The sequence below is a fragment of the Monodon monoceros genome, unplaced genomic scaffold (genome assembly GCF_005190385.1).
Source record: "Monodon monoceros isolate NGI ecotype Baffin Bay Population unplaced genomic scaffold, NGI_Narwhal_1 Super_Scaffold_18, whole genome shotgun sequence".
Taxonomy (NCBI): domain Eukaryota; kingdom Metazoa; phylum Chordata; class Mammalia; order Artiodactyla; family Monodontidae; genus Monodon; species Monodon monoceros.
The window spans coordinates 140,102,062-140,129,706 of record NW_021703774.1 but is presented as its reverse complement, the minus strand read 5'-3'; the positions used below and the strand labels follow the sequence as shown (position 1 = coordinate 140,129,706).

At 34.8% G+C, this 27,645-nt stretch overlaps 1 protein-coding gene across 1 annotated transcript in view; it reads right to left on the bottom strand.

Annotated features, from left to right (window-relative positions):
* Positions 1 to 27,645, bottom strand: part of AGBL4 (ATP/GTP binding protein like 4) — a 1,273,876-nt gene that overhangs the window by 1,130,022 nt on the left and 116,209 nt on the right. The window lies entirely within an intron of this gene.

Here is a 27,645-nt window from a genome sequence, read left to right as displayed (position 1 = left end):
TTTTCAATATCTGTAAGTCTGCTTCTGTTTTGTATGTAAGTTCATTTGTGTCATTTTAAAAATTAGGTTCCACATATGAGTGATATCATATGATATTTGTATACCCCTGTCTGACTTACTTCATTTAGTATGATAATCTCTAGGTCCATCCATGTTGCTGCAAATGGCATTATTTCATTTTTTTATGGCTGAGTAATATTCCATTGTATATACCACATCTTCTTTATCTATTCATCAGTCGATGGACATTTAGGTTGTTTCCATGTCTTGGCTACTGTGAATAGTGCTGCTATGAACATAGGGGTGTATATATCTTTTTGAATTATAGTTTTGGCTGGATATATGCCCAGGAGTGGGATTGCTGGATCAGATGACAACTCTTATTAGTTTTTTTAAGGAACGTCCATATTGTTCTCCATAGTGGTTGTACCAGTTTACATTCCCACCAACATTGTACACTCTCTCCAGCATTTATTGTTTGTAGAATTTTGATGATGGCCATTCTGACCAGTGTGAAGTGATACCTCATTGTAGTTTTGATTTGCATTTCTCTGATAATTAGTGATGTTGAGCATCTTTTCATGTGCTTTTTGGCGATCTGTATGTCTTCTTTGGAGAAATGTCTACTGAGGGCTCAGCCCTCAGTGTTTCCTGCTCTCTCCTCCTAGGCTTGTAAATGTTCCAGAGTGCTCCACTTCTAATTCTAGTTCTCTTGATATTTCCACCAAAGCTGCAGTTACTTCCTAACTGAAGTCTTGATTCTCCCAAAGTCATCTATTAGGGCTGGAATCAACTTCTTCCAAACTCCTGTTAATTTTGATACTTTGACTTATTCCCATGAAGCATGAATGTTCTTAATGGCATCTAGAATGCTGAATTCTTCTCAGAAGGTTTTCAATCGACTTTGCCCAGATCCATCAGAGGAATCACTGTCTATGGAAGCTACAATCTTATGAAATTCATTTTTTAAATAATAATACTTGAAAATAATAATAATATTTGAAAGTTAAAATTACTCTTTGCTCCATGGACTGCAGAATGAATGTTGTGGTAGCAGGCATGAAAACAACATTGTACATCTTCCTAAGAGCTCTTGGGTGACCAGGCGCATTGTCAATGAGCAATAATATTTTGAAAGGAACATTTTACTCTGAGCAGTAGGTCTCAGAGTGCGCTTAAAATATTCAGCAAACCATGCTGTAAACAGATGTGCTTTCATCCAGGCTTTGTTGTTCCATTTAGTATAAGGCATAGGCAGAGTAGATTTAACATAATTCCTAAGGGCTCTAGGATTTTTGGAATGATAAATGAGTACTGGCTCCAATTTAAGGTCACCAGCGGCATTAGCCCCTAACAAGAGGGTCAGTCAGCCTGTCATTTGAAGCTTTGAAACCAGGCTTTGATTTCTCCTCTCTCTAGCTATGAAAGCCCTAGATGGCATCTTCTTCCAAAATAAGACTGTTCATCTGAATTGAAAATCTGTTGTTTAGTGTAGTGTTTAATTATCTTAGCTAGATCTCCTGGATAAACTGTGGCAGCTTCTACAACAGCACTTGCTGCTTCACCTTGTACTTTTATGTTATGGAGACAGCTTCTTTCCTGAAACCTCATGAACCAACCACAGCTGGATTCAAACTTTTCTTCCAGAGCTTCCTCACCTCTCTCAGCCTTCACAGAACTCAAGAGAGGTTTAGAGACTTGCTCTGAATTAGATTTTGGCTTAGGGGAATGCTGTGGCTGGTTTGATCTTCTACCCAGACCACTAAAATTTTCTCCTATCAGCAATAAGTCTGTTTTCCTTTATTATTCATGTGTTCACTGGAGTAGTACTTTTAATTTTCTTCAAGGTCTTTTCCTTTGCATTCACAACTTGGTTAACTGTTTGGCACAAGAGACCTGTTCAACCTATCTCAGCGTTTGACATGCCTTTCTCACTAAGTTTAATCATTTCTAGCTTTCAATTTAAAGTGAGAGACCTGAGAATTTTCCTTTCACTTGAACACTTAGAGGCCACTGTAGGGTTACTAACTGGCCCAACTTCGATACTGTCATGTTTCAGAAAATAGGGAGGCCTGAGGAGAGAAAGAAAGATGGGGAAATGACAGGTTGGTAGAGCAGTAAGAATACACACAACACTTGGGACTTCCCTGGTGGTCCAGCAGTTAAGACTCTGTGCTCCCAATGCAGGGGGTCCAATCCCTGGTCAGGTAACTAGATCCCACTTGCTGCAAGTAAGAGCCTGCATGCCGGAACTAAAAGATCCCGCATGCCACAATGAAGATATCTCATGCCACAATTAAGACCCGACTCAGCCAAATAAATAAATAAATAAATATTAAACACACACATACACACATAACATTTATGGGTTAAGTTTACCATCTTATACAGGCATGATCATGGCACCCCTCAAACAATTAGAACAGTAACATCCAAGATCACTGATCACAGGTCACCATAACACATATAATAATAATGAAAAATTTGAAATACTGTAAAAGTTATAAAAATGTGACACAGAGACTTGAAGTAAGCAAATATTATTGGAAAAATGGCACTGATAGACTTGCTCGAAACAGGATCCCACAAAACTTCAATTTGCAAAATACACAGCAGCTGCGAAGTACAATAAAGTGAAGCCCAATAAAACACGGTATGCCTATGTACCACATTTTCTTTATCCATTCATCCATCAATGGACACCTAGATTGTTTCCATATCTTGTCTATTGTAAATGATGCTGCAATGAACAGTGCAGTACAGATTTCTTTCCAAGATAATGATTTCATTTCCTTTGAATATATATTCAGAAGTGGAATTGTTGGATCACACAGTAGTTTTATTTTCACATTTTTAAGGAAACTCCACACTGTTTTCCAATATAGAGGCTATACCAAATTACAACCCCCAAAATAGCACACAAAGGCTCCCTTTACTCAACATCTTTGCCAGCACTTAGCCCTGCTTAACTTTTTCATAAAAGCCATTCTAACAGGTGATATCTCATTGTGGTTTTGATTTGCATTTCCCTGATGAACAGTGGTGTTGAGCACATTTTAATGTACCTATTAGCCATTTGCATATCTTCTTTGGGAAAATGTCTGCTCAGACCCTCTGCCCACTTTTTAATTCGATTGCTTGATTTTACAGTTCTTGAACTGTATGAGTTCTTTATATATTTTGGATATTAATTAGCCTCTTAGCAGGTATCTGATTTGCAAATATTTTCTCCCATTCCATACATTGCCTTTTCATTTTGTGTTGATGGCTTCCTTTTTTTTTTTTTACAAATTTATTATTTTATTTATTTATTTTTGGCTGTGTTGGGTCTTCATTGCTGCACATGGACTTTCTCTAGTTGTGGACAGCGGGTCTACTCTTCGTTGTGGTGCACTGGCTTCTCATTGTGGTGGCTCCTCTTGTTGCGGAGCACGGGCTCTAGGCACACAGGCTTCAGTAGTTGTAGCACGTGGGCTCAGTAGTTGTGGCTCATGGGCTCTAGAGTGCAGGCTCAGTAGTTGTGGCACATGGGCTTAGCTGCTCTGCAGCATGTGGGATCTTCCTGGACCAGGGCTCAAACCCATGTCTCCTGCATTGGTGGAGATGCAGGATTCTTGCAATCCAATTCATTGGATTCTTAACCACTGCACCACCAGGGAAGCCCAATGGTTTGCTTTACTATGCAGAAACTTTTTTTCTTTAATGAAGTCTCACATCTATTTTTGCTTTTGCTGCATTTCCTTTTGGTGTCAGATTAAAAAAAAAATCATCAACACCTATCTCAAGGAGTTTACCCCTATGTTCTCTTCTAAGAATCTTATTATTAGAAGTATTTTAAAGTATTTTATTATTTTCGATGCAAAGAATAAAATACCTTGCCTCTGACAATACTACACAATCTTGATTACTGTCATTGTATAATAAGCTTTGATATAAGGTAGAGTCATTCCTCCCACTTTATTCTCTTAAAAAATTCTTTAGCTATTTTTTCCTTTGCCGTTCCATATTAATTTTAGAATAATCTTTCTTATGTGTAGAAAAGTCTTGCTAGGAATTGGTCAAAGCTTGGAATGTATTAAGCCTACAGAACAATTTAAGTAGAGTTGTCATCTTATTTTGTTCATTCTTCTAATACATGACCATGGTATATCTCTCCATTTATTAAATCGTCATTGATAACTTCCAACAACATTTTGCAGTGCATACAAATTTTGTACAGATTTTATAGATTTACAATTAACTATTTCATTTTCTAGAGTGATTATAATGGTATAGATTTAATTTTGGTTTTCCAGTGTCCACTACAAATATGTAGAAATATATTCAATTTTGTATGTTGATATCATATCTTGAGACCAAATTCATCTCACTTGTTAGTGCTAGGAGTCTTTTTTATATACTTCATAAGGATTTCTATGTATATAATCATGCTATATGCAAATAAAAGTTTTATTTTTTCCTTCTGATATTAATGCGTTTAATTTCCTCTTCTTACCTTTCACTGGCTAGAACTTTCAATACTACCTTGAATAGCAGTGTGAGAGTATACATCTTTGCTTTGTTACAAATCTCAAGGGAAAAGCATTCTATGTTTCATCATCAAGTATAATGACAACTGTGGGATTTTTGCAGATTTTTAGAAATCAAGTTGACAGAGATCCCCACTCTGTTCCTATTTTTTTTGGAGAGTTTATTATGGATAGATGCCGAAGTTTGTGAAGTGCTTTTTCTACATAAATCGACATGATCATGTGATTTTTCCATCTTTTGCCTGTTAATATGATGGATTACAATACTTGATTTTTAATATTGAACCAGCCTTGCATCACTGGAGTAAACTATTTGATCAGTGTATAATTCTTATTACATATTGCTGAATTATCTTTGTTAATATTTAGTTAATAATTTTTTCATCCATATTCATGCTGGATATTAGGCTGTACTTTTGTTTTGTATTGTTTGTATTCTTTGACCAATTTTGGTATAAGAGTAATACTGGCTCCATAAAATTAGGTGGAAAGTGTTTTCTATTTTCTGGAAGAGATAATATGCAATTGATGTTAACTCTTTTAACATTTGGTAGAATTAAGAATACAAAATTAATTATCTATCAACTTAAGAGTAAAGATGATGTTTTACTTTGGTTGAAAAATATATAAAAATATATATAAAGTTTGTTGATTACTGTCACCAGTGATTATGTTAAAAAGCTCCACCTGTTGCTGAAAAGCTTGGCCCCCCCCCTCACTTTGGTTATTCAATTTAGGCCATTGTCATTACCATCTCTTATCACAAAAATTTCAATACATTGGATTTTGGTCAGTTATTCATTCATTCAGGAAACTTACTATGTCACGCCAGAGCAAAGAGTAGGGCAGAGCCAGATTGATGGGTGTGTGAAGTTCTTAATAATATTTAATAAGGGTCTCTGCATTTTCATTTTGCACACAAATTATGGAGCTGGTCCAGTCCTAGGGAGATAGAGAGAACTATGGAAGCACAGAGGGGGTACTTAACACAGTCAAGGGGCTCAGAAAAAGTTTCTACATAAAAATGTCTATGCTGAGTTTTGAAAGCTGTATCAAGTCTTAGACTGATATTTATTCTATATTTTCATTGACTTGCAGTTCTCTTTACCACTAGTTTACAATTTTATCTTATTATCTATGTACAGGCATAGTTAATTAGTTATAAGAGCCCCACATGTATTTTAGGTTGAAAGAGAAACAAATGCACCAGGCCTCTGGGTTCAGACACAAATTCATGAAGAAAAGGCACTGGCTAAAAGAAGCAAATAAGCCTGGGAGGAAAATATGATTACCCCCAAAGAGTTGGGTCTAGATGTCAGAAAGGAGCCAGTACTAGAGTGTCACTGCAGAGATAACTGCTAAACACATTCATTTTATCAACATATCCATTTTTTAAAGGCAGGCATCATTTCAAGTATTGAAGAAACCAAGATAATAATAGTAGTAAATAATAACAACAGTAATACATTAATATCTAAGAATTATTGGTGCTCATTTTATGTCAGTATTAGCCATTAAATCCTCACAACAAGCTCCATTTTACAGAAAAACAAATAAGAAACCATGAAGTCTCAGTCCCTAATAAAAAGTAGCTAATAATCCAGGAGGGAAAGTGGCACACAAGCTTTCAATTACATCATGTGGTAACCATGCTGTGTTAGTATCATCAATGAAAGCTCTTGGGCACACAGTCTTGAAGTAAGGAGAAGATTCTCAGAAGAGAAGAGATTTTACCTACATCTTAAAGGACTTTTTAGCCAAGCAAAGTAAGAATTAGAGAAAGGCCTTCCAAACAGAGGCGGCAGCATGAATAATAAATGAATCATAGAGGATGAATCCCAAGTTTCTAGTTTGATTAATCAAATAAACATTGGTACAATAAACCAAAAAAAATTCTGAAAGCTAATACAGACTTTGGGGAAAGTTGTTGTTCAATACTGTTGTGGAGGTGTCCGGCAAGCAGCTGAAAAGATGGACTGGGGGGAAAATAGAGTTCAAAATCAAAGCATGATCATCATTTAGTTTGCCAATGTAAAGATGCTATAACCAAGCTAGCTGAAATCCAAAGGTGAACACAAAAATAGGGCAGGTTCCAAGCAGTATGGGCCACTGCAGGTTCATAAGGGAGCATAATAAGAGTTTCTGAAAGTTCATCTGGTTAAACTCCAAAGCTTTCTCTATACATTCAGAAAATCAAAGCCTACAAAAGTTTTAGTGCCTTTTCTCATGATTTTATAGGTTTTGTTCTGCCAAAGCAAGGCTTAGACTACCCATGAAACTTCACATGAAATTTAAATATCAATCTCTCATTCCTTTGGCAGTAGATCAGCCAAACAACCCATAGCTTTAAGACTCATCTAGCCTAAGATGTTGTTTGTAGTACCCAGAGTTTCATTTACATAAAGAACTTTTTCACTTTCTACATCTGTGTTTTATTTATATTGCAACAGCAATATTTATAAGTTTATGTCCCAATAAGTTTCCAGTCTAAATTTGGGTCTTTTTAATTGTTCAGCACTTGAAAACCACATGCAAATAGTTAAAAAAAAAATTCAGCATAAAATTCTTCAGTGTGAACTTCATAAGGGAGTTTTCTCTCATAAACAAGTAACTATGTCATAACACATCCTATAACACTGATGCTAAAGTACAATGAATGGTGAAATATAACTACCCCATTCTACAGCCAACTTTACAATCTTAAGGAAAAGGCAAAGATGTTTTGCTTTATATTAAGTGGCACCCTGATATGATTTGATTTTTTACCACTTATTTCACTATTAAATTGAAGCTTTGGGCTATCATATCAGTTTTATGATACTTATTTGACTAAGATGAGTCTTTCCTTTTCAAGATTGGCTTTAAGAACCGGATCAAGTATTGTCTTCTCTTTGTAATCTTCATCTATTCCTTGACCCCTAGCTCAACTGAAAGTAATAAACTGTTATAATGCATTACCTACATCTCTAGTACTAAACTTATTATCTCATATATTGATTTACAGTTTTTTGTATACCTGATTCATCTTGATTGCTAGAGTGTATGCTCCATAAGTACAAAAAGAGACTGCCTTATATAAATGCCTTGGTTCACAGTGATTCACCAAAATGTTTGTTGAATAAATGAAACTACCCTCCCTAGCCATATTCCCATTTTTTTTTTTTTTTTGCGGTACGCGGGCCTCTCACTGTTGTGGCCCCTCCCGCCGCAGAGCACAGGCTCCGGACACACAGGCCCAGCGGCCACGGCCCGTGGGCCCAGCCACTCCGCGGCACGCGGGATCCTCCCAGACCGGGGCATGAACCCACGTCCCCCGCATTGGCAGGCGGACTCCCAACCACTGCGCCACCAGGGAAGCCTCATATTCCCATTTTTTATTAACCATTCAGTTACTTGTTTATCCAATAAACAACACTGCAACAATGTTCAATGGTGGTTAGACACTTCAGCCTAACTGTACATGTAAAATTTAGACAGTGAGTATTACCAACTTAGAATCTAAAATAATAATTGAGTTTAGTGATAAAGTTTACTCTCCTTATAAAATTTATCACTAAAATAAATTCATATTTTGTACATTTATTTGCTTATCAGTTTATGTTTCTCTCACTAAAATGTATGCCTTACAAAACATAAGGACAGTATATATATATATATATTTTTTTTTCAATTGTATCTTTGGTGCTCAGTACAGTGCTTGGCCATATACAGGTTCTTAATAAATACTTCTTGAATAAATCTAACAAATATTTTATAAAAGTAAACCATATGTTACAAAGTTTATTACATGCTCGTTATTTAATTTAATTTCAAATGAAACTAATAAATGTAATTATTTCATTTACTTTAAAAAACAATGCTTGAAGTAATAGTATTTAATATGCAAAATGAGGCTCAGAGAGGTTAAGTAACTAGCTGAAAGTCAACAACTAGTTAGTAATTACTAAGCTTAAATTTAATTCAGGACTCTTTGATTTCACTCTCCCTTACATGCTGCAGTCTCCCAAGCAAAGCATTCATTGTATACCTAGATAAATTCAGTAAGAGATAGTAGCTCAACTTATTTACTCCTAACTTTCTCCCATTCTTTTGTAGTAGAATTGGGTAATTAGGCACATTCAATCAACTGATCAAAAGGATTTTTCAAAATAACTTACTTATATCAATCACGTGGTGGATTAAGTTAAATACCCTGAACCAAACATAGCTATTTATTGAAACATTTTTTTAAACATGACAAAATAAATATTGTTGGGTCATCAAATATTATATTTTCTAGATTAATGTTTTACCTTTGAGATAAAAGGGGAAAAAGAATAAAATAGAAAATAAAGTGCTTTCATATATTGTTGTTATTTACCTACTACATAACTACCAGTATTTTCACTAATGAGACATATTTAACAGTACAATATTTCCAAATGTTGAAGAGAATATTCTTGATTTATATCAAAATCACTTTAGATACCACAAATTACAAATAATTTAGAAAAAATTATTATAATTAACAGTTTCTGCTGGCACATAATAGGATATCAACTCCAAATGTAATTATTTTACATGCTTCTTATAATTCAGTAGAGCAACAGAATCAATGAGACAAGAGTAACCTTGGTAAAAATTGGGTTTGATACACTAATTTTTGAAAGTTAAAGTTGTTTGCCAAAAGTCTACATTTGGGACAATACCAGAGAGGCAACTAGCAAGGCCTCCAAGATATCTGCAGTGTGGGAGACAAAAATAAGAAAAGGAAGCTGTACTTAATGAAAGCCAGAGCAGACCTTAGTGAAGATCCATAAAACTAGCATGAAGGTTAAGAGGCCTGAGCTACAAGCTCAGCTCTGACATAAAATAGATGAAAGATCTTGAATGACTCATTTCTTCATCCTGAAACTCAGAATTTCTCAAAAAAATTCTTTTTTATATAAAAGAAAACATATAAAGTTTGGAAGGTTAAGAGTGTAAAGGCATTCTAGAAAAATGGACATAGAAACTAAAAAGCAAAAAGAACACAATATACTAAGAAAATGTTAAGTTGTCATAGCGGCTGGACTGCTTCTTTCAGCTAGTTACTTATCTGCCATGAGTCTCAGTTTTCTTACCTAATAATAAAAGTTACTTAATAGCTTTACTGTATAGATTAGTAAATAATTAAATAAATGGAAATATAGTAAAGTCCCTTATACAACTATGTATTTTCAGTTAAAGAGAAAAACTGTTACTCTAAGAATATAATTTTAGAGTAACATAGATGATAGTAAATATGCAGGTCTCAATATGAAGAAATAGTTATTAAGGTTACTTTTAACTCTGAAATTTTGTGACTTTAAGGTTTGCTTAAAGAGCTGCAGAGGCATTTGACAAAATCCAACATGCTTTCATTCTAAAAACTATCAGTAAATTAAGACTGGAAGGAAATGTCCTCAATTTAATAATGACATTTACCAAAACAAAAAACAAAAACAACTACAGGTAACATCATTAACAGTAATAAAAGACTAGATGCTTTCCTCTAACACTGAGAATAGGGAAATCAGGTCCACTCTCACATCTCCAATTCAATATTGTATTAGAGGTCATAACTGGTGTAATAAGATAAGAAAAAAAACAAAGGCATTCAGATATAAATGATCTCTATTGCCTACGTAAAAAATCTCAAATTGACAAATAATCTACTAAAAGTAATAAATGAGTTTAGCAAGGACGCAGAATAAAAGGTCAGTGTCATATAACTATAGACTAATACTGAACAATTAGCAACTTAAATGTTTTAAAATAATTTCATTTATAATAGCATCAAAGAGAAAGGAAATACTTAGGCATAAATCTAATGAAACATATGTGAGATATGAATGTTGAAAACAATACAAATCCTAAAAACAAACAAATTACAGATGAAAGTAATCAAACAAGAAACAAATAAATGGAGAAATATACATTGTTCATGGATTGAAAGAAATAATAGCATTAAAAGTCAATATGTCAAATTCTCCTAAATACGTAAAGATTCAACACAATCTTAGTCAAAATCCAAACAAGCTAGCAAGGTTTTTTTTTTCCATTTTTTTTAGAAAATCATAAGCTTATTCTAAAATTTACATGAAAAGGCAAAGGAGCTAGAATAACCAAAAATATGTTTTTAAATGATAACAAGTTGGAAGACTTATACCATCTGACTTCAAGACTTACTATAAAACTACAGAAATCAAGATGGTGTAGAGTTGGAGAAAGAATGGTCATATAGTTCAATGAAACAGAATAGAATCAAAATGTAGACCAACAGATATATGGTCATTTGACTTTAAACAAAGATACAAAACGAATCCAAAAGAAAAAGGGAAGGCTTCAGAACAAACGGTACTGAAGTAATTAGAAATCCATATGCAAAATATAAATTAAAAAAAAATCTCAATCCATACTTGACACCATATATAAATATTAATTTTAAATGGATCATAAAATCTTAACAAATGTAACAGGATAGAAATTATATCAAGCATTTTTTCTGACCAGAACAGTATGAAACTAGAAATCAATTACAGAAAGAAAAAAGGAAAAAACACAAACAGATGGAAATTAAATAATCCATGTTACTAAAGGCCAATGGCTCAATGAAGAAATCAAAGAGGAAATCAGAAAATACCATGAGACAAATGAAAGTAAGACAAAACTTACAAAATTTATGGGACACAGTAAAATTAGTTCTAAGAGGAAAGTTTATAGTAATACAGGCCTACCTCAAGAAACAAGAAAAATCTGAAATAAACAACCTAACCTACCATCTAAAGGAATTAGAAGAATAAGAACAAATAAAGCCTAAAGTTGCCAGAAGTAAGAAAATAATAAATATCAGAGAGGAAATAAGTAAAATAGAAATCAAAACAGCAATAGAAATGATCAATAAAATCAAGAGTTGGATTTATGAAAAGAAAAACAAAACAAACAAGCCATTAGCCAGGCTCATTAAGAAAAAAAGAGAAAGGGCCCAAATAACAAATGAAACAAAAGAGGAAAAATTACAACCAATACCATAGAGATACAAAAAATCATAAAGAGAATAACATGAACATTTATAACAACAAATCAGGCAACCTAAAGAAATGAATAAATTTCTAGAAACAAAAAAATCTTCCAATACTGAATCAGGAAGAAATAGACAATCTGAATAGAAAAATCACTGCTAGTGAAATTGAATTTTCAATCATAAAACTCCCAGCAAACAAAACTCCAAGACTGGAGAGCTTCACAGGAGAATTCTACCAAACATATAAAGAAAAATTACTACCTATACTTCTCAAACTATTCCAAAAAATTGAAGAGGAGGGAACAGTCCCAAATTCATTCTATGAGGCCACCATTACCCTGATACCAAAACCAATGACACTACAAAAAATGAAAATTACAGGACAATATCTCTATTGAACATAGATGTAAATATCCTCAACAAAATATTAGTAAACCAAATTCAACAATATTTGAAAAGGGTCATACACAATTGATCAAGTGATATTTACTCCAGGGATGCAAGGATGGTTCAATATCTGCAAATCACCACTTTAACAAAAAGGATAAAAATCACTTGATCATCTCAATAGATGCAGAAAAAGCATTTGAAAGAATTCAACATCCATTCATGATAATAACTCCAATCAAAGTTGGTATAGAGGAAACGTGTCTCAACATAATAAAGGCCATTAATGACAAACACAAAGATAACATCATACTCAACATGAAAAGGTGAAATAAGACAAGGATGCCCTCTTGCAACTTCTATTTAACATAGTATTGAAGTCCTAGTCACAGCAGTCAGAAAGGAAAAAAAGGCTTCCAAATTAGAAGGGAAGAAATAAAACTGTCACAATTTGCAGATGATACTATATAGAGAAAATCCTAATGTTTCCACCCAAAAAACTATTAGAACTAAAAGAATTCAGTGAAGTTCCAGAAATATAAAATTAATATACAGACCTCCATTGCTCTTCTATGCACTAACAATAAACTATCACAAAGAGAAAGCAAATCTTGCTTAAAATCACATCAAAAAGAATGAGATATCTAGGAAAAAACTTAACCAAGGAGGTAAAAGACCTATATTCTAAAAATTATAAAACACTGAATAAGGAAACTGAAGAAAAACATATGAAAAGATTTCCAAAGTCAAACTAAAATCACAATGATATACAATTGCATATCTATTAGAATGGCTAGGATTACAAAATACTGACAATACTAAGTGCTGACAAGGATATGCATATCTAGGGCTCATTCATTGCTGATGGAAATGCAAACTGATACAACCTCTTTGGCAAACAGTTTACTGGTTACTTATAAAGTTAAACATATTCTTACCATATGAGCAAGGAATGCTGCTCCCAAGTATTTACCCAAGTGAAATAAAAACTTATATTCACAAACACAAAAAAGTACAAGAATATATATAGCAGCTTAATTCATAACTGCCAAAAACTGGAAACATCTGCAAAACTCCTTAACTGGATAAACAAACTGTGTTTATTTATTTATTTTGCCACTTAAAAAAAATATCTTGTTTACTTACTCCTATTTATTGTCTTTCTTCTTATAATAGAACATAAGCTTCCCCAGAATAGAAGGACCTTTTCTGTCTTATTCAATGCTGATTACTGAGTACCCAGGAAAGTGTCTGGCATACCATAGGTAAACCATACATATTTGTTGAATATTAAATATAAGAAAAATAACATTTATGGAGGACTTTCTTTGTGTCAGGCAAAACTTCAATAGCTTTGTATATATTATATCAGTTAAGTAGGCAACTGAGATATTGAGAGCATAAAATACCTTGCCCAAGGTCACACAGTAAATAGTTGTAGTAGAAAACAAACCCTGGCAGTCTGATTCCAAAGCTTGTGCTTAATCCAAATGAGGAAATTTAGGAAGGGTATTACAGGAAAGAGATAGCAAAATGCAGGGAGGTGTGAAACAACACGGTCGCTGCAGGAAACTACAAGAAGGCCAATAAGAATGTATGGCAAGGCAGACTAAATAGGGGCCAGATCATGAAGAGTACCATATGCCAAGATAAGAAGCTTGGACTTTAAAGGAAATAGGACCCTAGTTAAGGGGTTTGGCAGAGTAGTGGCAAGGTCAAATTCTTTGTTGAAGTGTCTGTTTAGGACTTCTGCCCATTTTTTGATTAGGTTGCTTGTTTCTTTTTTTGATACTGAGCTCCATGAGCTGTTCATATATTTCGGAGATTAATCCTTTGTCCATTACATAACTTGCACATATTTTCTCTCATTCTGAGGGTTGTCTCTTCATCTTGTTTATGGTTTCCTTTGCTCTACAAAACCTTTTAAGTTTAATTAGGTCTCATTTGCTTATGCTTATTTTTATTTTCATTATTCTAGGAGGTGGGTCATAAAAGATCTTGCTGTGATTTCCATCAGAGTGTTTTTCCTATGTTTTCCTCTAAGAGTTTTATAGTGTCTGGTCTTACATTTAGGTCTTTAATCCATTTGGAGTTTCTTTGTGTGTAAGGTGTTAGGAAGTGTTCTAATTTCATTCTTTTACACGTAGTTATCCAGTTTTCCCAGCACCACTTATTGAAGAGACTGTCTTTTCTCCATTGTATATCCTTGCCTTCTTTGTCATAGATTAGGTGACCATAGATGCGTGGGCTTATCTCTAGGCTTTGTATCCTGTACCATTGATCCATATTTCTGTTTTTGTGCCAGTATCATACTGTCTTGATTACTGTAGCTTTATAGTATAGCCTGAAGTCGGGGAGCCTAATTCCTCCAGCTCCGTTTTTCTTTCTCAAGATTGCTTTGGCTATTCAGGGTCTTTAGGGTTTCCATAAAAATAGCAAATTTTTTTGTTCTAATTTTGTGAAAAATACCATTTGTAATTTGATAGGGATTGCATTGAACCTGTAGATTGCTTTGGGTAGTATAGTCATTTTCACAATATTGATTCTTCCAATCCAGGAGTATGGTATATCTCTCCATCTGTTTGTGTCATCTTTGATTTCTTTCATCGGTATCTTATAGTTTTCTGAGTACAGATCTGTTGCCGCCTTAGGTAGGTTTATTCCTAGGTATTTTATTCTTTTTGTTGTGATGGTAAATGGGATTGTTTCCTGAATTTCTTGTTCTGATCTTTCGTTTTTTGTGTGTAGGAATGCAAGAGATTTCTGTGCATTAATTTTGTATCCTGCAACCTTGCCAAATTCACTGATTAGTTCTAGTAGCTTTCTGGTGGCATGTTTAGGATTTTCTATATATAGTATCATGTCATCTGCAAACAGTGACAGTTTTACTTCTTTTCCAATTTATATTCATTTCTTTTTCTTCTCTGATTGCCATGGCTAGGACTTCCAATACTATTTTGAATAATAGTGGTGAGAGTGGACATCCTTGTCTTGTTCCTGATCTTGGAGGAAATGCTTTCAGTTTTTCACCATTGAGAACGATGGTGGCTGTGGGTTTGTTGTATATGCCCTTTATTATGTTGAGGTAGGTTCCCTCCATGTCCACTTTCTGGAGAATTTGTATCACAAATTGGTGTTGAATTTTCTCAGAAGCTTTTTCTGCATCTACTGAGATGATCATATGGTTTTTATTCTTTAATTTATTAAAATGGTGTATCACATTGATTGATTTGCATATATTGAAGAATCCTTGCATCCCTGAGATAAATCCCACTTGATCATGGTGTATGATCTTTTTAATGTGTTGTTGGAGTCTGTTTGCTAGTATTTTGTTGAGGATTTTTGCATCTACGTTCATCAGTGATATTGGTCTGTAATTTTCTTTTCTTGTGATATCTTTGCCTGGCTTTGGTATCAGGGTGATGGTGGCCTCATTGAACACTCATTGGGAGTGTTCCTCCCTCTGCAATTTTTTGCAAGAGTTTGAGAAGTATACGTGTTAGCTCTTCTTTAAATGTTTGATAAAATTCGACTGTGAACCATCTGGTCCTGGACTTTTGTTTGTTGGAAGATTTTTAATAACAGTTTCAAATTCAGTACTTGTGATTTGTCAGCTTACATTTTCTAATTCCTCCTGGTTCAGTCTTGGAAAATTGTAGCTTTGCAAGAATTTGTCCATTTCCTCTAGGTTGTCCATTTTATTGGCAGATATTTGCTTGTAGTAGTCTCTTATGTTCCTTTGTATTTCTGTGGTGTCCGTTTTGATTTCTCCTTTTTCATTTCTAATTTTATTGACTTGAGTCCTTTCACTGTTTTTCTTGATGAGTCTGGCTAAACACTTATTAATTTTATCTTCTCAAAGAACCAATTTTTAGTTTTATTCATCTTTGCTATTGTTTTCTTTGTTCCTATTTCATTTATTTCTGCTCTGATCTTTATGATTTCTTTGCTACTACTAACTTTCGGTTTTCTTTGTTCTTCTTTATCTAGTTGCTTTAGGTGTAAGGTTAGATTGTATATTTGAGACTTTTCTTGTTTCTTGAGATGAGATTGAATTGCTCTAAACTTCCCTCTTAAAACTGCTTTTGCTGCATCCCATATGTTTTGGGTCATCATGTTTTCATTGTCATTTTTTTCGAGGTATTTTTTAACTTCCTCTTTGATTTCTTTAGTGATCTCTTGGTTACTTAGCAGTGCACTGTTTAGCCTCCATGTGTTTGTGTTTTTTACAGTTTTTTTTTCCTGTAATTGATTTCTAATCTCATAGCCTTGTGGTCAGAAAAGATGCTGGATATGATTTCAATTTTCTTAAGTTTTCCGAGGCTTCATTTTGACCCAAGATGTAATCTATCCTGGAGAATGTTCCATGTGCATTTAAGAAAGTGTATTCTGCCACATTTGAGTGGAATATCCTATATATATCAATTAAATCTATCTGGTCTATTGTGTCATTTGAAGCTTGTGTTTCCTTATTTATTTTCTGTCTGGATGACCTGTCCATTGGTGGAAGTGGGGTGTTAGAGTATTACTATACCTCACTGTTATTGTCTTACTGTTGACTTCCCCTTTTATGTCTGTTAGCATTTGCTTTATGTATTGAGGTGCTCCTATGTTGGGTGCATAAATATTTATAATTGTTATGTTTTCTTCTTGAATTTTTCCCTTGATCATTATGTAGTGTCCTTCCTTACCTCTCTTGTAACGGTCTTTATTTTAAAGTCTATTTTATCTGATTCGAGTATTGCTACCCCAGCTTTCCTGTGATTTCCATTTGCACAGAGTATCTTTTTCCATTCCCTCACTTTCAGTCTGTATGTGTCCCTAGGTCTGAAGTGGGTCTCTTGTAGACAGCATATATATGGGTCTTGTTTTTGTATCCATTCAGCCAGTCTATGTCTTTTAGTTGGATCATTTAATCTGTTTACATTCAAGGTCATTATCGATATGTATGTTCCTATTAACATTTTCTTAATTGATTTGGGTTTGTTTTTGTGGGCCTTTTTCTTCACTTGTGTTTCCTGCCTAGAGAAGTTTCTTTAGCATTTGTTGTAAAGTTGGTTTGGTGGTGCTGAATTCTCTTAACTTTTGCTTGTCTGTAACACTTTTAATTTCTCCATTGAATCTGAATGAGATTCTTGCTGGTTAGAGTAATCTTCATTGTAGGATTTCCCTTTCATCACTTTAAATATATCCTGCCACTCTTTTCTGGCCTGCAGAGTTTCTGCTGAAAAATCAGCTGATAACCTTATGGGGATTCCTTTGTATGTTATTTGTTGCTTTTCCCTTGCTGCTTTTAATATTTTTTCTTTGAATTTAATTATTTGTTAGTTTAATTAATGTGTCTTGGTCTGTTTCACCTAGAGTTTATCCTGTATGGGACTCTCTGTGCTTCCTGAACTTGTGTGGCTATTTCCTTTTCCATGTTCGGGAAGTTTTTGACTATAATCTCTTCAAATATTTTCTCAGACCCTTTCTCTTTATCTTCCTCTTCTGTGACCCCTCTAATTTGAATGTTGGTGTATTTAATGTTGTCCCAGAGGTCTTTGAGACTGTCCTCAATTATTTTCATTTTTTTTTTCTTTATTCTCCTCTTTGGCAGTTATTTCCACCAGTCTAGGACTGGAGTTGGCAGGCAGTTGGGTAGAGCCGGGTCTTGGTGCTGAGATGAGGACCTCCAGGAGACCTCACTCTGATTAATATTCCCTGGGGTCTGAGGTTGTCTATTAGTCCAGAGGTTTGGACTCAGCACTCCCACCACAGGAGTTCAGGCCCAACCCCCGTCCTGAGAACCAAGATCCTGCAAGCCCCACAGCATGGCCAAAGAAAAAAAAAGCAGTACAATAACAAAGCATAAATATAAAATAAAATTAGAAAAATAAAAACTTTATTAGAAAAAATAAAAATATAAATGAAACAACAGAACCACAACCTAAAAAAAACAAAAGTCAGAAAAGGTCTTGGCTGTGGGGGGTGCAGCTTAGGTGGGGGTGGGGCTTAGGCAGGGCAGGGTTTAGGGTGGGTGGGGCCTAGGCTCAGGACCTGCACAGCTGGAAAAGGCAGCACAGCTAGAGGGGGTCTCAGAGTGCAAACTGCAGAGGTAAGGCCCTGGGTGGGCATGCGGGGGGGGTGGGGTGGTGGTGGGGTTAGGCTCAGGATGGCTGAAGGGAGCCTCAGAGGGTGGAGGATTAGGCCTGGGACCTCACCAGGCTCTCCGGGGCCCAAGTGGGCAGAGGAAACGCTGGCCACATTCCTTTCTGATCCTCAACTCACCCGAGGGCCTCTCTCCATTCCTGTTGGTCCCCTCACTGTGGTTGGGCTCATCCTGAGCATGGAACCCCTCCCCTCCCCCAGCCACCCCTCAGGGGCACTGGTCCCATCCATCCAGCCTCTACTTTTCCTCCCCCTTCCCTCCCCACAACATCTAACCTAGTCAACTCAGGGGTTCCTCCCATCCCCTTAGGTGTCCATGGTCCCCCACCAGTGCCTGGTAGGTGCCCTAGTTGTGAGGAGACGTGAACTCCATGTCCTCCTAGTCCTCCATCTTGACTCTGCCACCTGAGAGCAGGAAATGATTTTAAAGGTAGTAAAACCAAGGGGGCAAGTTTTATTTTGCCATCTATGAAATGAAGATAATAATAATAACAGAGTTGTTGGGAAGATTCCATATAAACATTTAGTACAGTACTGGCACAGCATAAGTGATCAATAAATGGTGGTTATATTAATATCATGATAGTTGTCATTATTTCTATTTTTAGATATGGATGCACAAGGATGAATCTAAAGTAGTTCTAATGTTTCCAATTTGAATGACTGCATGGATAGTAGTAAATTCACTGGAATGTCGAGCAGGCAGAAGAAGCAGATTGAGAGGGTAAGATAAAGAGCTCATTTTATAAATGATGAACTTGAGATACCCATGAGACATTCAGTGGTGGTGTCCAAAAGGCAGTTCAAAGTAGGAGTTTTGATATCAGGAGAGATTTTCAAGTATAGACAGTATTGGGAATATGGAAAAGAAATGTAAGATGTAATGATATGAGATGGAATCATGTATAAATGTTTAAGGATTTTGTAGAAGAGAAATCCATGAAGGAGAATCAAAAGAAATAGGCAAGAAGATACAAGGAGAGTCAAAAGAGAGAAATACCAGGAAAGACAAGGTAACAGAATTTCCAACAGCAAACTGTCATCAGTATCAAATGCAAGGTAAATTCACATAGTGAGTATAATATGTCTGTTGAGTTTAACAATATGAATATCACTTATGACTATTACAGTAATGAAATGCCTATTTAATAAATACTACAAAGTATAATGCCAGCTAAGTCTGTATTTGAGTGCTACCATTTTAAATTATGATAATAGTGCCTGGTCTAATTGATATAATGAACAAATACACTAACATTATAAACACAAAAATGCATTGATATATATGTATATCATGATTATAAATACACAAATAATTTTGGGTATAGTTCTTAGACTTACCACCAATTCCCAGAAACCAATAGAAGCCAACTTGAAAGAATAAAAATGTGTTCATGTTGGCAGTGTTTACAGTAAAACTGAAATAATATAGCTGATATACAAATTCTTTAAGCTTTCCATATTTTCTATATATTGAATGCTACCCTACTTTCTGAATGTTTCCTTGAACAAAGAACTTCTGACTCCATGAATCAGAAATATAGTTAACTTATGGTGTATCTTATAAAGACCATCCTAAAGTAAATGTGTCACCAACTTCATTCAACAAGTGAGTTTACTTAAGCTACTAATAAAAATATGTACCCATGTTGCAGACACTATTCAGGTCTTTTATTAACATCTATTATCAATCTTCCAAACAGTGCCTCAAGGCCAGTGGTATTAAACCAAATTTAAAGGTGAATAACTGAAGTTTAGTGGGGTTATGTAACTTGTCCAAGGACACAAAGCTGGCAAGTAACAGAATGAAGATTCTGACACCAAAGCTCATGCTTTTTCCCACTACACTCTAATATTATCACTACTCCTGAACAATCAGAAGTAAGAGATGTTTTTTACATGCCAGTATACTTGAGAAAGATTTCTCTACTCTTTCTTTTCCTTACTGCTAAGACGATTTCTTCTCCTAAACCCAATCTTTGTGAGAATAGCTCTATTTGCATTATCACTTAGTCTTCTGTAAGTTGCCTCTTTATATCCTTGGCTTACTTGGTTTTGCTTTTCTTTTTTTTCTGGTGAAAGTTCTTTATGTATTTTGGATACCAATCTTATATGTGTAATATATTGCACAAATTTCTTTTCCCAGAATAGTACATATCCTTCAACTTTAGGTCTCTGTCACATAGACTTTATTTTTACAAGCTCAAAAGTATCTATCTATTTCTTTATAATTTTGCTTTCCTATGCCTTGCATAAGAAATTCAACCCTATTCCAAAGCCAATAATATATTTACTTTTTATTTATTTTCATAGTTTAAATTTTTAATTTGTTTGCATATTCAAGTCTTTAATCCATCTAAAAGGTTTTTAAAAATAATTTGAGATGGGGTGCTCTTTGTCATACAACTCTATTGATTGAATAGGCCCTACTATTCCTACTATTTTATAATACAAACTCTGTCATAGATCAAGTTTCCTTATATAAACAGCCTTGTTTCTGAGTTCCAGTTTGTCCATTTAGACTATTTGTCTATTCTTATTCAAATGCCGTTCTATTTTAATCACTATTCTATAAATAAAAATTATTAGCTGAAATATAAGTTTCTATAAAATAAACACATACCTACTCATTATTCTTCTTTAAAGTTGGATTAGCTATTTTTGACCCTTTGCTTTTCTACATGAATTAGCTTATCAAGTTCTATGAAAAGAATTTGACAAGGATAATGATTTGAATTGTATTAATTCCAATGATTTTGGGTGATTCTGGGAGAACTGACATCTTTATAATATTGAGCTTTCACTTCCAAAAACATAGTTTGAATCTCATTTTATCAGATTATCCCTCAACTATCTCTCATTATTGATGTTATCTCTGTACTCCTCTGTCATTCCTTCTCATTTTTCAATGATTGCTGTTCAGACCTCACTGACATTTCTCCAATATATACAGAGACAATATTTCCAACACTCTGGGTACTTTGAGTTCCTCCTCTCAAATATCTTATCTTCCATTATATACCTCTAGCTGCTCCCATAGTCATACTATACACCTTGATATTTCCAATAGTTACAATAATTGTAATTCCTTCAATTTTCTTTTAGTCATTCTACTACCTAATGACAACCTCTTTGCAGCTTATTCACTATCGTACACTAACCACTGACTTCATAAGAATCTCCAACAAGAGTAAATAAAAATCCCTGTTTGCCTAGAAAAGTTCTAGTTTATGCCTGTTGTCCAGTTGTAATTATTAGAGCATCTTTCACTCTCAAAATTGATTGATTGGATAAAAATTGACATTGGATGGTATAGTTATGCTACTTTCAATGCACTGATCTATCGTGTTTTTACTACCCTTCACCTTTTCATGACTCCCCGTCCCCTTACTGTATTCTCTCTTCTCTAAGTTTGCTTGCATGCATCCTGGATTCTCTCAACTTTCTCTTATTTTGTGGTCTGTATTGCAAAAAAACACAACCATGGTCTGCTTCCAGCCATAATGAATTGTCTGGTAATAAGTTTACCCACCCTCCATAAATAACTAGAATGCTGGACTAAAACATATAAACTATTTTTTTAAGACAGTGGACAGTAGGCAACTCATGATTGATCACTGAGAGGGAGAAATAAGGTAAGGCTTCTGATCACTAAAGATTTCTGTCTGGTGGCACATTCTGAACTATGATGCAAGGCAAAGGAGCTCATGAAAAATGTGGATACCTCACTGAGTTAAACAGAAATTGGAGTTTACAGAGTTGGGTTGGTGATGATGTGGCTGGAATTACAGAACAGAGAGCACTGGAGAAGACTAAACTATGCACAGAAAAACTCCAGAAACTGACGTAGGGCTCAACTTGATTCTTTGGCTGAATGCAAAGCTGTACATACATAAGGTAAGACTCCATGAAAATAAGCAAAGAATAATTACTAGAAAGTGGAAGAACAATTCCAGGAACTCACGCAGAGCTGGGAGACATTCAAATCCAAACAAATCATAACACTTCACTAGAGACTCCAGAAGTATCACATCTTAGTAGCAGAGTTAAACTGGCCCTAAAGTTCAGGCTACTCTAGACCTGCCTTAGTGATACTTAAAAGCAAGCCTTGATGTTCACAATGGAGTAACTGGTTCCACATCTACCTAATACCATAAACAACTAAAAAACTGAATAAAATATTTGAAATAGATGTTTTCAGACACTGGATAATTAACATCACAAAGGTGGGATCCCTAATAGAAGGAAAACAAATGAGATAATTCCTATGATAACTCTAGCTTTCGAGACACAGGGATGGGACATGTTCTAATTGTAACCAGACAGATTAAAAAGACCCCTTTGAACACCTGGAGCACTCAGTAGATACTCCAGAAGGGTCGTGTCTGGACCCAGAAAGACCCAACAAACATCACTACATTAGGCCTGCACTAAGAAAACTTTAAGTAAGCCTATGTGTATCATTGAGGGCAAAGAGAAAGGCAAAAAATAGACATATAAAATAATTAATTAAACAGTATATTATAAAGTGATAGTTTCTAAAAGAAAAAGTAGAACAGCATATGTGGGGTGTGTGGAGGAGGACAAAATGAATAAGTCACTAAGGTTGGCCTCATAGAGAAGGTGGCATTTGTTATACAAATATCTGGTAGAAAGGGCAAATGGGAATAGTCATTGCCCTAAACCCTAAGTCAATGCTCTAAGGTGGAAACATACCTGGCTTGAGGTACAGCAAAGAAGCCAGAGCTGTGTGGGCAAGGCAGAAAGTAGTAGGAAATGTGGTCAAAGCAGTGCGTATGTTGTAGGGTAGGATAGGTGGGTTGGACCAATGATTTTGCAGGATCTAGGGGGCCGTTTTAGAGATATCATCTTTTACGCTGAGATGCAAAAGTTAATTAGAGGAGTTTAACAGAGTAATCATGAATATAACCTAGAATATAACCTAGAATATAAACAGGGGGCCAGTTAGGAGAGTTTTATCACAGACATAGAAAGTAATTGGCAGAGCTAGGCCTGAAATTCAGGCATGTCTAAAATATAGAGTACGTACTCATAACGATTACAATTTGCTTGATGATGATGATTATGTTGATGATAATGATGATGACGATATTTTGCAATAGCAGATTTGAAAGAAGAAGAAAGAAGATGAAGAAAAGGACTAGAAGAAGGAGAAAGAGAAGGAAGAAGAGCAGAACAAAAACAGTAGTAATAATCTAGTAATAATTTGTTGTGGTAGTTTTTCCTTTTGCTGTTTTTAGTCTTATTTCTACTGTTGAGGTGTTTTAGTAAAAACAAGAGCCATCAAGTAGTCAATCTCTATTATCTATCTACCAAACACCACGGTAGGCTCTTTAGCTGCATTTTCCCATTTAATATGCACAATGCTCACATGAAATAGTATTATCATCTTTGCTTTACAGATGGAAAACTGAGGTGCCAAGAAATTAACCGATCAATGGTAAAACAGCTCACAAGTATGACTCAGTATATAAACCCAAGTCTGTTTGAATCCATTGCCCTGTGATCTTTCTACCATGATATGTTGCCCCTGTTTACTGTCAAGTCTGGCCATAGCCAGGATGAAGTTTTACTGAGACTGAAATCTCCAGGATGGAGACTAAAGCAGCAGCAAACTCTTGGAATTTTTAAAGTCCAATTCAGACATGTCATATATAAAAGTGTGTGTGTGTGTGTGTGTGTGTGTGTGTGTGTGTGTGTTTAAGCTACATTACTGTTTATAATAATGTGAGAAATATTTCATTGTTATAAAAAAAAACTTAAAAAAAATTTCACATTATATACCTCAGAGGAAATTCTGTTGGCACACCCAGACAAAACAGGATTGATGAAATAAGAAAGAGTCAAAATGATAAATAGGTATGTTTTGTTGTCTCAGGTTGTTCCTGGAATGCAGTTAATTCCTTTATGACTAGAGGCCTGAAACATTGCATTATATTCAAAGTAAGAGAGAAAAAAGAAACAATTTATTCTTAATGTATGAACTTCTGAGTTCACTAAACATTTCAAAATAAGAAATTAAAGAAAAAGCATCTCACTGACTGCTGATAGGACAGAAAAAATACTATAAATTGTCTGGCAGCAATTTAGAAATATGAATAAAGAGTTTTAAAAATATTAATATACTTTGCCCATCAATTTCCCTCAAGGAATTTATCCTAAGGAAGCAAAATGAAATCTGGGTAACACTTCATGCATAAAGATGTTTACTACAGTGTTATTTATAACAACCGATAATGGAAAATAATCTTTATGCCCAAGATTTAAAGAAATGGTCCAATAGTACATAGCTATTGTACAGCCACGTTTATGAGGTTTTTAATGACAGAAAATTGCTTGTGATACCATTTAGCTTCCTTATAAGTAAGATATAAAAATGTATATATGGTACAAATTTAATTATTCTCCAAAAATAAAATAGAAAATAAATAAGCCTAGAAGTAAATATGCCAAAAGTTAATAGTATTTGCTTCTAGGTAGTAAGATTATGGGTGTGTGTTTTGGGGGGTGGGGGCCATGTGCTTTTTCTCTGCTTCTAATAATTATCTATATTTTCCAAATTTTCTACAGTGAGCATTGGATACTTTTATAAACAGAAAGGGGAAAAAATTAACTCAAAGAGATAAAAAGATTATAAAGGAAAGAAAACAGTTTCAACAGTCCAGGCACATCATTTTATTTCTTCTTATTGGCTGAAGTTTTATCATATTTAAATAGAAAGATTTGCTTTCACATCATACGAGTGTTCTGCTGCATCAATAATAAATTTCCACATAAGAATATTTAATATAGGTTTTTCAGAGAGAAAATTACTTTTCAATAAAGATACCGGGATGTTTAGTTATCATAGATTCTTGCAAATGTACTATTTAACAACTACTTCAGGGGGTTAATATATCGGTCCTGGAATACAGCACCATATGTTCCAAGCTTTTATCACTTTCTAAAAACATAAGGAAGATAACCCAAAAGCTAGACCTGTTTATACAGTATATTTGATGCTTTGATTTTTAGTGGAGTCAGCCTTTGATGACTAATATTTCTTTTGCCCGCTAGTACCAAACCCTAAATAAGGCTCCTGACTAGATTACATTCATGAAGGTCTCATTTTAAAGGAAATTGGAGAGATGGAAAAAGATTACAGGAAGAGACATCATAAAAACAGGCCTCACAAGTCAAACTTAATAGTAAAACCATTCTTTTTCATATAGACAACCATGAAAACAAATATCCTGTGAGCTAGAGATATGTATTATATCTTTCCAGCAGATCTTTATGCCTTCTTGAGACAGATTTCCATAACTATATAATGTGATTACAGTTGAAGAAGCAATGGCCCACAGAAAGAGGCTGATAAAGCATCAGGCTCCAGGAAACCAGATAAACATGTTCATGATTTCTAATTGTAACAAGCGTAGGATAACACTGGATATGAAGCTAGAACTCAGACAGACCGAGCAAATATTGGTTCCTTCAACTTTAAAAATAAGTATCCATAAAACAGCACCAACTCTCTTATTAGAATAATAACTTGGAACATATTCATGTTACTTCCTTGATTGATAGAGAAGATTCAAAAGAGACTGTATGACTTTAACATGTAGTATGAAAATTATAACACCCTGGAAGAGACATTTTAAGCAACAAAATGAATATACCTGTAAGCAAACTAGAAGATAAAAGAACAAGAAACTTTGAAATGTATGACCAACTTGTCCAAAAGACTATCCCAGGTCATATATAACTTAAGAAACACATTTTCCTAACCCTCGAGTCATCCCACTGCTCTGCAACTCCCGCACCTGACCATAGGAATTATATAAGGATAGTCTTTATGAGAGACTAACATGAAAGAAAAACTAGACTAGGAATTCAACATGGCCCAAAGTTAAAAAAAAAAATACACTATAATGTCAGAGTTTCTGTTAGGTCTCTACTTATCAAAGGATATAAGAACAGACTCTGTTCCTTGAAAAGTAATTGGTCTCATTTCTAAGGAGTTAGTGGATTCCTGGTTACAGTAGGCAAGTTGAAAGGTATACATGTGCTGTGTATAAACAGGAAAAGAGTAGTCCCCTTTATGAATTTAGAAATCCTGGCAGATTGTACTGCTTTAAAGAAAATGTTTCCTTTCCTTAATATGAATTGACTATACTGCCTCAGAATTACTGTTTGTTTTTCAGTGGTGTGTGTACGTGACAGTTGTAAGTTACTGACATGAGACAGGCACACCAACAGAAGAATGAGGTGTTGTATGCTTACCTCATGGTAGCAGAGAGGTCTTCACAGGGAACCCAAACTTGGAGTGCCAAGATTCAGTCTTGTACATGTGGTTAAAGCCTCCTGTTGTGAGTTATACTCTCAAGAGTCAGTAACATAGACTTTGGAAAAAGCACTTTGAGGATCATTGATTGTCTTGCTGGAATAAGAGGGACAATCCTAGGGACAGGTGAAGCCCCGTAGGCAAAGTATAGGTTTCCCAAAGGTGGTTTCAGGGAAGGAATATTATTCTTACTATGAAAAACTGAAAAAGGAATTCCCTCATGGGAGAGTAAGTCAAACTAAGAAGCAAAGCAAGGAACTAAAGTTTGTCCTAGAGCAACAATCTGTGTGAGGTTTAACTTTTTTCCCACTGTCCTGAATTGCTATATCATATATAGCTAACCATGTTCAAAGCTCTCCCATATATTTAATTCCTTCTAGTTAGCCCTAAACGTCAGTAAACATCACATACACCCAGTCCTGTGTCAGTGGTGTAGAAAATTAAAAGAATCGGTAGTAAAGTGAAGTGGCTGTTCCTGAATCCCTCTTCTGCTGAAGCCAGCATGCCAGGAACAGCATTGTGTCAAGGACAAATGAGGGTCCCTAAATTCCAGACACTGACCACTGCCTACCTAACACATGACTCAAGTTGCAGTTGAAAGAAACAGAGAGAAGCAAGCAACCAGGTGAAAGAGCAAGCAGAATAGATTGACTTGGGAAGGGAAATTAAACAAACTCCTCACTTTCTCCCAAATATGCTAGAAAAAAATGACCCTGAAGGAAGAAGGCAGATGTTAGATTATAGGGCTATGCTTCATCTGCTTAAAAGAATCCTATCACTATGTGTACAAAATTTGTGCAAAGTCTTCCAGAATCAGCTGTCTGATAATGATAACTGATTTCTTAGGGTTAGATTTTTATTAATGTTTTTCAAAGCATATGTCATTAGTTCTCTCTATTTTCATCAATACTTTTATTCAAAACAGATTTGAACAGGATTATAAAAACATACACTGTTATGTTAGAAAATGTAGATGAAGTAATCGTGGTTCAAGATAGATTAATACTATCAGAATAACAGAAAAGTTAGTATACAAAAACAAAAGCAAAAAAGCTTTCCAGAGTCATTATATTGGGCTATAAAATTGGCTCAGAGCTTTCCAGCAGCCAAAGCAAGGGGAAAAAGTAGGATGAGTTACAAGAATCATATCGTTTTTAAGATAGAAACACCTTGTTATATAGGAGAAGAAAAGCTTTTTCTGAAACTGAGTC